Source organism: Ceratotherium simum, chromosome 9 (genome assembly GCF_057802395.1).
Source record: "Ceratotherium simum simum isolate JZ-2026a chromosome 9, ASM5780239v1, whole genome shotgun sequence".
Taxonomy (NCBI): Eukaryota; Metazoa; Chordata; class Mammalia; order Perissodactyla; family Rhinocerotidae; genus Ceratotherium; species Ceratotherium simum.
In genome coordinates, this window is record NC_141908.1 from 11,285,414 (window position 1) to 11,298,624 (window position 13,211).

A 13,211-nucleotide genomic window follows, 5' to 3' on the forward strand; every position below is an offset into this window, starting at 1 on the left:
GCTGTCTCAGTTCTAGAATTAGCCAATTCTCCAAGGAGCCTTGGTTCCTTTTGTTGGTGAATGGTATTAGAAACCAATTTCTGAGTGCTAGGTGTGCTCCTTACTACTGGGGTGTCATTTCCTTTAAGCTCTCTGAGCTGACAGAGCAAAGAAATGTATCAACCCATGAATATACACACACCTATAAATATTTTTGTGTTACCATCTGTGTGTATATGTTAAACATGAATTCTCACTGATGTTTCCAACTCTTATGCATTACCACATGGATCATTCTAGTTTCCTCCTCTGCTTATCTGTACATTCCCACTCCAACAGTGAGAAACCTGGCTCCCATTACCTGCCATTCATTTACTTAATCGTTCAATTCCAATATACAGTCATGCATTGCTTAACAATGGGGATATGTTCTGAGAAATGCATTGTTAGGCAATTTCATTATTATTTGAACATCACAGAGTGTACTTACACAAACCTAGGTGTTATAGCCTACTACACACCTAGGCTATATAGTACTAATCTTATGGGACCACTGTCATACGTGGTCTGTTTTTGACCGAAATGTTGTTATGTGGTGCATGACTGTATGTGTGTAGCAGTATCAGAGTTGTTAATCTCTACCCTGTGGGAAACAACTTGATGTTAACTAGAGTACAGTGCTTTTGTGCAGTTCCTTTTGTCTTAGTCTTACAAAATCACTTCACTGGCAGAGTTATTTAGGTCGACACCTTTTTTTCTACCCCGTTTGGTAAGGTAGTTTCATACAATTGTGATACAGCTAGGTTCTCTTGTCACTGTCTGCATTCTTTCATGGGATCCCCAGTTCTCCTAAATGGTTTGTTGCTTTGCATATATTAAGGTTCACGTTTTGTGCTGTAAAGTTCTATGAGTTTTGACAAATGAATAATGTCATGTAGCCATCATTACAGTGTCATACAGAATAGTTTCACTGCCCTAAAAATACCCTGTGCTCCACCTATTCATCCCCTGCCCCAAGCCCCTGGCAACCACTGACCTTTTTACTGTCTCTATAGTTTTGCCTTTTCCAGAATGTCATATAATTGGAATCACACAATATGTAGCCTTTTCAGACTGTCTTCTTTCACTTAGAAACATGCACTTAAGGTTCCTCTGTGTCTTTTCATGGCAAGTCGTGTCTTCTTAGTCTCCTGTAATCTGGAACAGTCTCCCACCTTCTTTTGTCTTTCATTGTGTGTATGTATGTATGTGGTCATTTATTCATTTATTTATTTATTTTTGGTGAAGAAGATTATCTCTGAGCTAACATCTGTTGCCAATCCTCCTCTTTTTGCTGAGGATGGTTGGCCCTGGGCTAACCTCTGTGTCTGTCTTCCTCTACTTTATATGTGGGACGCCTGCCACAGCATGGCTTGATAAGCGGTGTCTAGGTCCGTGCCTGAGATCCGAACCTGTGAACTCTGGGCCACCGAAGCGGAGCGTGAACTTAACCACTACGCCACTGGGCCAGCCCCACTATGTTGATTTTTTAAAGAAAAATCCAGGTCAGTGTTTTATAGAGCATCCTACGATCTGGATTTGTCTGATTGTTTTCTCCTAATTGGATTCAGGGTAAACATTTTTGGCAGGATTACCACATAGGTTGCAGGTCGACAAACTACGACCTGTGGGCTAATCTGAATTGCCACCTGTTTTTGTAAATAAAGGTTATTGGAATACAGCCACACCCATTTGTTTATATATTATGTGTAGTGCTCTTGTGCTTCAGTGGCAGAGTTACATAGTTGTGACAGAGGCTGTATGGGTCACAAAGCCAAAAATATTTACTAGCTGGCCTTTACAAAAAGACTGCGCTGATTCCTGATGTAGGTGATTCTTCCTCATTGCGTTATATCAGGAAGCACTTGATGTCACTGTGTCCCATTATTGGTGATGTAACAGAGTGAATAGGGTTTCGTTCTGCTTACTGCAATCTGATGCCAATCAGTTGCAATGAACCAGTGATTGAGAAAGGAAAGTTTATACAGTTAGCTAGCAGAATCAGAAGATGGCAGACTAGTGTCCTAGAGAACCGCCTTAAAATTATACAGAATCTTGAGGCAGTTATATAGGGGAAATGGGCAAGGGAGGGGGCTTTAGGAATGTCCACCATTGGGTGTGATGAAGTTCTAGGCGCCACATTATCTCTTTCTTCTGTCATTTGTGATGGGTACCAATGCACAATTTTTCTTTCTGGAGGTCATGATGTGCTTGGGGAGCTCAGAGAACAAAGTTATCATCTTATTGCAGCTGTCAGGTACACGTAAGCAAGAGTCTTAAAACTAGCAGATTGTGTGTATTGCAAAAGCGAGAGGTGCTTAGTCCTCTAGGCTACATGCAGGCTAGAACATATCACAGAGACTAGTGCATCAGGGTCATGTATAGGTACAATATTGCTTCCTTTCCCTAAGATGGCTTCCCTCATGCTAACTTAAGATCTAGCTGTTACTGTGATACATATTTAAGTCATTTGGTTAAGGCACTGTCCACTAGATTTCTCTGTTGTAAAAGTATCTTTATAACTAACAAGTAGTGTATGGAGTGATATACATGGAGACCATTCGTATATCTTGTTTTAAATGGTTTTAGCATCTATTGATGATTCTTACCTGAATCGTTGTTGCAAAATTGGGATTTTTCTTACTCTGTGATTCCTTCTACATTTATTATCTGGCATTTTTCTGTAAAGAAGCACTCCTCTGGTGCCCCTCTTTTACAAAAAGGAACAGGATAATTTTGCAGTAGCACATTATCACCTTATCACCAAGAGATTGTTCCTTCTACACAGTGTTGAGGTGATGCTTTCTTGTTTGTACTACAAAATGTACTGTAGATTCTTCTGTTTAAAATACTTAACTCCACAAATTTAAAACACAAAATAATACTCCATTTTCTGTGTCTATGACATATGGAATGAGAGTGTAACCACAAACAGGGTATGCTAACTTAAGGATGGTTAGTGGTTACCTCTAGGAAGGGGGGTATTGGGACTAAGAGAAGACAGAAGGAAGGTCAACTCTATCCATGTTGTTTTATTTAATAAAAAAACAGTAAAGAATCTGAAGCAGTTATGATAATATGTTAACATTTGTTAATTTGGTTGATGAGTTAAATGAATTTTTTGTTCTATTCTCCATACTTTTTTTTTTTTTTGCTTGAGGAAGATTAGCCCTGAGCTAATATCTGTGCCACTCTTCCTCTATTTTGTATGTGGGTTGCTGCCACAACATGGCTGACGAGTGGTGTAGGTCCACGCCCGGGATCCGAACCCAGACCACCAAAGCCGAACATACCAAACTTAACCACTACACCGCGGGGCTGGCCCCTCTCTGTACTTTTTATGTTTAGATTATTTCATAACTAAAGTAAAAAGCATCTTGATATAGTTTCACCCTGGAATCTTACTATAATATTTGACATGACCCCTTATCAAGTTATAATGTTGGCATGTTGTTCTGATTAACATTAGGTCCTTGGTGGTATTGCCCACACAGATCATCCATTGAGTAAGTCAGTTTCTTTTTATTCCTTAGGTGTTTGTGCTTTCCTAAAAGTCTTCAAGTGTAGATCTAGCAACTAAAAATAAATTGTAAATTGTACCCCTTCTATTTTTAGAGCCTCTACTATGAGGTAAGAATTATTTTATTGCCCATTGATATTTTAATAATTTCCAGACTTTATTGATTTTTATATTGAAATGTGTTTTAACATTTCAGACTCCTTTGTGGCATCCTAATTGCCAGCAGTATATTTATTAAGTTGCCTTATTTTTCTAATAATTAATTTTTCTATAGATGCCTTTTACAGAGACCTAAATGAATGAGTAAAGTTAGTGATTAACTCCTTGTGAACTTTGCAATAATAATATATTAAATTGGTTTTTGTAGAATGCTTCAATCCTGAATTCTTCTGTAAATGTTCATTATGCGCCAAAGTTAAGTTCAAAGGTAGGGAAACATAAAATGAAAGGAAAACTGTGTGCAAAGTGGAAAACAATTTCCAAAATATAATGGATTTGCCACAGACTTTTGCTTTTAGCCAAGGTGGAATAGCAGGGGCTGGACCTACTCTTTTACCTGAAACAACTAAAAACTATGCAAAATATATGAAACAATGTTTTGCAGATATTGGACATCAGGCAGCACAAGACAGTGGTCCCCAAGATAAGGGAAACAAACAAGATGACCCCTACGATTGTGCCACCCTACTGCCTAGAGAGAGTGTGTAGGCCACAGAGCAGGGAGGGGGAATCCAGGCGGAGCCTGATGAATTCCATGGGTTTAGAAGGCAGAGCTGGCAGTCTGCACTGGAGCCTGAAGAGTTCACAGGGCAGAGAACTGGAATGGAGAGAGCTGTACAAAGAGAGAGCTCTGAAGATTTTCAGTGTCTTTGAAGATTTGGAGAAGTGAGTCTTCAGTTGAATATGATCAGCACAAGTGTGTAAGGAACCTATTGGAGGCCAGGTAAAGAACCACTGGAAGGTAGCAGAAAGCGAAATGCCCAGAGCTCATAGAGGGCTGGGACTAGCTTTTATTTACACCAGCCAGAGTGGAAAACATTGTAATTCACAGGTTATTGGGTACAGTGTATAGAAGGGTATTTCTGCAATAGTAGAGCGAAATTAACCCTAGACTAAATTGTACTCTGCTGTCACCTAACAAAGCTCAAAAGCAAGGCTCAAAAGGATCTAACTATTTCCAAGTAATTTAACAAAGCTCAGGATGTTTGTAGGAATACAAAAATACCTAGCACACAACAAGATAAAATTTACGTCCTGCATCAAATCAGAACTTACAAGGCATGCAAAAAAGCAAGAAAATATGAACCATAATTAGGAGAGAAATAAATCAATTGAAACCAACCCAGAAATGCTGCAGATAATAGAATTAGTAGACAAGGACAATTAAAATAGTTATAAATATATTGCAAATGTTCAAGCAGGTAGAGGAAAGATTGAACACATTAGAGATGGAAGATAATTTTGCAAATACCCAAATTCAACTAAAAATGAAAAATACAATGTCTGAGATGGATATACACTGGATAGGATTAACATGTAGATCAGATGGGACAGAAGAAAAGATTAGTAAACTTGAAAACATAGCATCAAAACCTAAAATAAAGCACAGAGAGGAAAAAGACTGAAAGAAAAATAAATAGAGCAGTAAAGAGGTATGGAGTGACTTCCACTAGCCATATATACATGTAATTGGAGGCCATGAGGAGAGGAGCTGGGATGGGAGAATAGAGGACATACTTGAAGAAATAATGGTTGAAAATTTTACAAATGTGATGACAACTATAAACCCACATATCCAAGCAGTTCAACAAATCCCAAGCAAAAGAAACATGAAGAAAGCTACATTAAGGCATATCATAATTGAATTGCTTACAACTGGTAATAAAGAGAAAATCTTAAAAACAGCCAGAGAAAAAAGAACACATCACCTAAAGAGGAACAAAGAAGAAAATGACAACAGACTTCTCATCACAATCAGTGCATGCCAGAAGATAGTGGAACAACATCTTCAAAGTATTGAAAGAAAAAAAGTTAAACTAGGATTCTATTCCTGTCTTGTAGAGATGAAGGCAAATAAAGACTTTTCCAGACATAGAAAAGCTGAAAGAGTCCATCACCAGGAGACCTGCACTATAAGAAATGCTAAACGACCTTCTTCCACCAGAAGGAAAATGATACCAGATGGAAATCTGGATGCACACAAAGAAGTGAAGAGTACTGGGAATGGTAAACATGGGTAAATATAAAATTTTTTTTTTAATTTTAAAAATATTTTTTAAAAGTTATTTGACCATTAAAAAAACAATAACAATTATTGTGGGGTTTATAGGAAATATGGGACAGCAGTAGCACAAAGGCCGGGAGGGGAGAAATGGAATCATACTTTTATAAGATTCTTTTACTATATATGAAGTGTTATAGTAACACTTGTTGGTAGACTGATAAAGATGTTCACTACAAACTTTGTTTTTTTTTTTTTGTGAGGAAGATCAGCTCTGAGCTAACATCCATGCCAATCCTCCTCCTTTTTTGCTGAGGAAGACCGGCCGTGAGCTAACATCTATTGCCAATCTTCCTCCTTTTTTTTTTTTTCCCCTCCCCTTTTTCTCCCCAAAGCCCCAGTAGATAGTTGTATGTCATAGTTGCACATCCTTCTAGTTGCTGTATGTGGGATGCGGCCTCAACACAGCCAGACAAGCGGTGCGTCAGTGTTTGCCCAGGATCTGAACCTAGGCTGCCGGTAGCAGAGTGCGTGCACTTAACTGCTAAGCTACGCGGCCTGCCCTCCCCCCTTTTTTTCTTTTGTGAGGAAGATCAGCCCTGAGCTAACATCCATGCCGATCCTCCTCTTTTTTTTTTTCTTTTTTGCTGAGGAAGACTGGCCCTGAGCTAACATTGCCTGATTTTCCTCCACTTTATGTGGGACACCGCCACAGCATGGCCCGAGAAGCGGTGCGTCGGTGCGTGCCCAGGATCCGAACGCGGGCCGCCAGCAGCGGAGCACGCACACTTACCCACTACGCTATGGGGCTGGCCCTTGTTCACTACAAACTTTAAAGCAACCACACATACACTCATACACGCACCCTAAAAGCTATAGCTAATAAGCCAACAAAAGGGATAAAATGGAATCACAAAAATTGTCAAAGAGTCAATCCAAAAGAAGGGAAAAGAGGATATAAAGAACAGATGGATAATGAAAAACAACAGAGTGGTAGGTTTAAACCCAACCATATCAATAATCACATTAAATGTAAATGGTCTAAACACCCCAATTAAGAGACAGACCTATAACAGGAAGACCCATTTATATGTTTCCTACAAGAAATGCACTTTAAATATAAAGATAAAAACAGTTAAAGGTAACAGGATGAAGAAGTTATACCGTGCTAATACTAATCTAAAGAAAGCTGAAGTGACTATATTAATATCAGATAGAGTAGATTTCAGAATAAAGAATATTACTGGGGAAAAAGATTATCATTGTATAATGATAAAGGTCTCAATTAATCAAAAAGACATAATGATCCTAAATATTTATGCACCTAACGGCATAGCTTCAAACTACATGAAGTCAAGCTAATAAAACTGCAAGGAGAAGTAGACGAATCTGCAACTATTATGGGAGATTTTAACACTCTTCTCTCGGTAATTGATGGAACAAGTAGACAGAAAATCAGTAAAGATATAGAAAACTTGAACAACACTGTCAACCTAAATTGACCAAATTGACATTTATAGAACATTCCAGTGAACAGCAGAGTACATATTCCTTTCAAGTACACACAGAACATTTACCAAGAGACCGTTTTCAGAGCCGCCGTAAAACAAGTCTTAATAAATTTAAAAGAATTTAAATCATATAATGTATGTCTTTTTTTAAAAAAAAAATTTTTTTTTCTACTCTTCTTTATTTCTTCAATTTTTTTTTTTTGTGAGGAATATCAGCCCTGAGCTAACATCCGTGCTAATCCTCCTCTTTTTGCTGAGGGAGACCGGCTCTGAGCTAACATCCATTGCCAATCCTCCTCCTTTCTTTTTTCCCCCAAAGCCCCAGTAGATAGTTGTATGTCGTAGTTGCACATCCTTCTAGTTGCTGTGTGTGGGACGTGGCCTCTGCACGGCTGGAGAAGCAGTGCGTTGGTGCGCGCCCGGGATCCGAACCCGGGCCACCAGTAGCAGAGCACGTGCACTTAACCGCTAAGCCACAGGGCCGGCCCTAATGTATGTCTTCTTAACACAGTGGAATTAGATTAGATATCAGTAACAGAAATATCTCTGGAAAATCCCCAAATATTTGGAAATGAAACAACACACTTATAAATAACCTATGGATAAAAGCAGAGGTCAAAAGGGAAAGTATTTTGAACTGAATGAAAATGAATACACAACTTTTCAAAATTTGTGGGATGCAGGTAAAACAGTACTTAGAGGAAAATTTGTAGTACTAAAAATGCCTGAAGTTAAAAAGAGAAGAGGTCTCAAATCAATGATTTCAGCCTTTATGTTAAGAAACTAGCAGGGCCGGCCCGGTGGCGCAAGTGGTTAAGTGCACGCGCTCCGCTGCGGCAGCCCGGGGTTCACCAGTTCGGATCCCGGGTGCGCACTGATGCACCGCTTGGCAAGCCATGCTGTGGCGGCGTCCCATATAAAGTGGAGGAAGATGGGCATGGATGTTAGCCCAGGGCCAGCCTTCCTCAGCAAAAAGAGGAGGATTGGCAGATGTTAGCTCAGGGCTGATCTTCCTCACACACACAAAAAAAAACTAGAAAAAGAAAAGTAAATAAAACCCAAAGCAAGTAGAATAAAAGTAATAATAAAGATCATAGCATAAAATAGAAAAAACATAGAGAAAATCAATAACAGCCAAAGCTGCTGGTTCTTTGAGGTCAATAAAATTGATAAACCACTGCCAGACTGATAAGGAAAAAAAAAAGAAGACACAAGTTATCAGTATCAGGAGTGACAGTTATTATATCACTACAGATTCTAAAAGAATAATAAAGGAATATTTTGAATGACTTGTTGCCATAAATATGTTATTTTGGTAAGTGGACAAATTCCTTGAAAGACCCAAACTACCAACACTCACTAAAGAAGAAATAGATAACTTGAATAATTCTGTATTTTAAAATGAACTTAGTTAAAATACGTTTCTGCAAAGAAAACTCCAGTCCCAGATGGCTTCTTTAGTAAATTCTACCATACATTTAAGGAAGAAATAATCTCAATTCTACAGAAACTCTTCCAGAAAATTAAAAAAGAGGGAACATTTATCAACTCATTCTCTGAGGCTGTCTCTACCCAGATACCAAAACCAGAGAAAGTAATTAGAAGGAAAAAAAAGCTACTGACCAGTCTCCTTCCTGCATAGAAATGTAAAAATTCTTAACCAAATTTCATCAAATCAAATCCAACAATATTTAAAAAAAGAATAATACATCATGACTATGTGGGATTTATCCTAGGAATACCAGGATAGTTTACCATTCAAAAATCAATCAATATAATTCATCATATTAATAGATTAAGGAAAGGAAAACCATATGATTATTTTGATAATGAAGACAAAACCCAGCATCCATTCCTGTTGGAAACTCTTGGTAAACTAGCAATAGAAGGGAACCTTCTCTACCTGATTAAGGATTATTATGAAAAACTGACACTCAACATCATATTTAATGGTGAAAGACTGAGTGCTTTCCTCCTGAGATTAGGAACCAGGTAGGGATGTCTGCTCATGATCACTGCTATTCAACATTGTGCTGGAGGTTCTAGCCAGTTCATTAAGGAAGAAAAAGAAATAAAAGACATCCATATTAGAAAGGAGGAAGTGAAACTGGCAGTATTCACAGGTGATATAATTATCTATGTAGAAAATCCTACGGAGTCTGTAAAGACACTATTAGAACTAATAAGCTGAGCTTAGCAAGGTTGTAGGATACAAGATCGATATACAAAAATCACTTGTGTTCCTAGCAATATACAGTTGGAAACAGAAAAAAAATAATAGCTTCAAAAAATATGAAATAGGATACAGTTGATAGAGATGTAAAACGTTTGCATTGAAAACTCTAAAATATCACTGAGAGAAATTTTTAAAATCCTAAATAAATGGAGAAATATACTGTGTTCATGGATCAGAGAAGTCAATATTAAGATGCCGTGTTGCCTGAAAATGTTGTGTAGATTCCAATCCCAATCAAAATCTCAGCAGGCTTTTTTTCCTTCAGATAATGTCAAACATTTCTAAAGTTTAGAAATAAATCATTCTAACTTATTCTAAAGTTTATAAGGAAAGTAAAAAAGACCTATAGTCAAAATAACTCACAAAAAGAAGAAAAAAGTTGGAGGAATTACACTGTCTGATGTCATGACTTACTACTGTACAGTTACTCCAATCAAGGTAATGTGTGTGGTGTTGATAGAGAGATGGACATATATATCAATGAAAAACAGTACAGAAATAGACCTGCACATGTATGTTCAATTGATTTTTGACCAAGACATTTTTCGGGGAAGAGTTATCTTTCCAAAAATGATACTGGAGCAATTGGGTGCAAATAAATGAACCTCAACTCTTACCTCCTACCATATACAAAAATAACTCGAAATTGGTCAAGACCCAAATGTAAAAGCTGGAACTATAAAACTTCTGAAAGAAAACATAGGAGAAAAATCTTAGAGACTTTGATTTTGGTAAAATTTTCTTAAATACAACACAATGAGCACAAACTATAAAAGAAAAAAATTAGTTGGGCTTCATCAAAATTAAAAACTTTTGCTTTTCAAAATACACTGTTAAGAAGAAAATGAAAACGCAAACTACAGACTTGGAGAAAATATTGTAAAACATATATCCAACAAGGGACTTGTATCTAGAATAATAATAACTGAAAAAAACCCAAACTCATACAACTCAATAGTAAGACATACAACCCAATTGAAAACTGGGCAAAAGATTTGAACAGATACTTCGCCAAAGAAGATATATGGTTGGCAAATAAACACATTGACTGATACTCATCATTGTTAGCCTTTGGTGAAATGCAAATTAAAACCACAATGAGAGCACAATACACTCTCTCAAATGCTAAGCTTAAAAGGTTTTATTAATTAAAAACCAAGTTTTGCCTAGGATGTAGAAGAACTGGAACTCATATGCTGCTAGTGGGAATGTAAAAAGGTACCAGTTTGGAAGATGGTTTGGCAATTTCTTGAAAAGTTAAACACATACATACGGTACAATCCAGCTATTCCACTTCTAGGTGAAATGAAAGTATGTGTCCACGTTTGCATACTCATAGCCTTATTTGTAGTAGTGCAAAGTGGGAAATGACCTTTTTCATAAGGAAGTGTTTATTTTTCTCTTCCTCTTCAAGCATTTTTACGTGTATTTCCACTAAAGCTCTCATCTCACTATAGTGCATTTAATATCTGATCTGTCTTTTCTTCTGCCACTGTGGAGGATAACTGCTTTAGTCCTACCCTTCTCAGTGCAGCAGAATGGGAGTCAGGAGAGCTGAATTCTAGTCCTAGCTCTCGACACTGAGCTGACTGATTGTCTTCTTGGAACTTCAACTTTCTTAGCTGCTGATTGAAGGGATTACATTATATGTATTCATTCATGAATATTTCTGAGCACCTGCTGTTGGCCAGGCACTCTTTTAGGTATTGGCAACACAATGAAGAAAATAGGCTGTGGTCTCAGCCCTCGTGGAACCAGTATTTATTAACCTATTTTGTGCTGGATGCTGTCCTGGGTTTTGGGAAGACAGGCCATGGTGTCTTAATCTCAAGGAATTTATGAATTAGTAGGGGAGAGAGACCAAAATAAGTAAACAGAGAAAACTATAATTGTAAAATTGTTATGAAGGAAACAGTATGAGGGGAGACCCCTATTTTAGCAGGGCTGTCAGGGGAGGCCTCTTTGTGGAGGTGACACTTGAGCTGAGATCTAAAGGAAGAAAGAGAAAAGGGGCTCTTGTTTGTCATTGTCTCTTCTCTCAGAAGTTTAGATTGAACTTAACACAATGATTGGTTTCGTCAATTGTAGACATCTCTAAATGAGAGTAGCTTCATGGAGCCATCTTTACCTCACGCCTCTCTTCAGGGGGTTTCATTGTCCAGTTTAGGAAAAACAAATGGCAATAAATTAAACGGATTTAGTTCTCCTTCTGATGTGTAATTAATACTTTTTTGACCCATAATTCATAAGTGAGTGAGAAACAAAGGATAAAATGAATGTGCTCTGGTAAGCCTAAACCAGAGGTTTCAAATGGGGGTTTGGCAGGCAAATCTGTACTCCAGAGAGGTTTCCTTTGGCCTACAGTGTGTTGTTTTTTTTTTTTAAGTTTAAAATTTTTTTTTTTTTTTGTGAGGAAGATCAGCCCTGAGCTAACATCCATGCCAATCCTCCTCTTTTTGCTGAGGAAGACCGGCCCTGAGCTAACATCTATTGCCACTCCTCCTCCTTTTTCTCCCCAAAGCCCCAGTAGATAGTTGTATGTCATAGTTGCACGTCCTGCTAGTTGCTGTATGTGGGATGCCACCTCAGCATGGCCGGACAAGTGGTGCGGGCCCGGGATCCGAACCCGGGCCGCCAGTAGTGGAGCACACGCACTTAACTGCTAAGCCACAGGGCCGGCCCTGGCCTACAGTGTTTTAAAAGTCAGAAAATTTCACCTGCACCACCAGATTTGCAGCGTTTCCATTTAAATCTTTAGGTGACCAATTAGAACTGAACGGCAGCAGCTCAGATCTCACAGCCCCCTCCTGTTTGACCTGCCGCACTCACTTATGTCATTTGTGAGGCCCCGTGGGAATTTGTTTGTCTAAGCATCATCTCAGGAGGTTTTTGTTTTGTGTGTAAACATTTATGCTTGGGACCAGCCTGCTGCGAGCCTGATCTACTAGTCCTGGGCTGGGTGATTCTAATGTGCAGCAGGTGAGAACCACACTCGTAAGACCATAGCCATGGCTGTGGACATACCTTGTTGCGAGATTCACATGGGAGCATGCGTGTCAAGAGTGAGGACTTGTCTTGGTAACTTCTTATGTACCCTATCCCTGGAATACCTGGCACTAGGTACTTTAAATGCTTGTAAGATAAATGAATGAATGATGTTTTAATTTTGGTATATATTTGACCTCTAAAAGGCAATGTATTTAAGAAAACATATTTCCTAATTCAACTGTGTGGGTTTTTTTTTTTTTTAAGTTTTCTTTAATAGATAACACATTCAGGTGGTTTTAAGATCAAAATATAAAAAGGAATAGAGGTAAAAGCCTCCTTCCTACTTATGTTCTCTATCTGACCGAGCCACCCTGCCTCCTCCCGTGAAAGTAGAAGCAAATTCAAACATATATTCTTGTTTTTTCCCCTTTTTACTCAAAAAGTAGCTTACTAAAAATAATGGTCTGCCTTATGCCTTCTTTACCCTTGACATGTCTTGAAGATCTTATCGTGTTAGTAGAGAGCTTCCTCCTTCTCCTTTTTTTTTGGTTGTTTTACAGTTGAAAAGTATGTTTCATCGTTTGAGCATGTTATAATTTATTTAACAAGTAACCCCACTGAAGGACATTTGGGTTTTTCTAAGCATTTGCTATTGCAGACAGTTCTACAGGTAGTACCCTTGTATGCATGGCCTTTCTCACACACACACACACACAC

At 38.2% G+C, this 13,211-nt stretch overlaps 1 protein-coding gene across 1 annotated transcript in view; it reads left to right on the forward strand.

Moving 5' to 3' along the window:
- The window catches only part of C9H2orf76 (chromosome 9 C2orf76 homolog), a 74,271-nt gene that overhangs the window by 34,051 nt on the left and 27,009 nt on the right, over positions 1 to 13,211 (forward strand). The gene's annotated exons all lie outside the window — the stretch shown is intronic.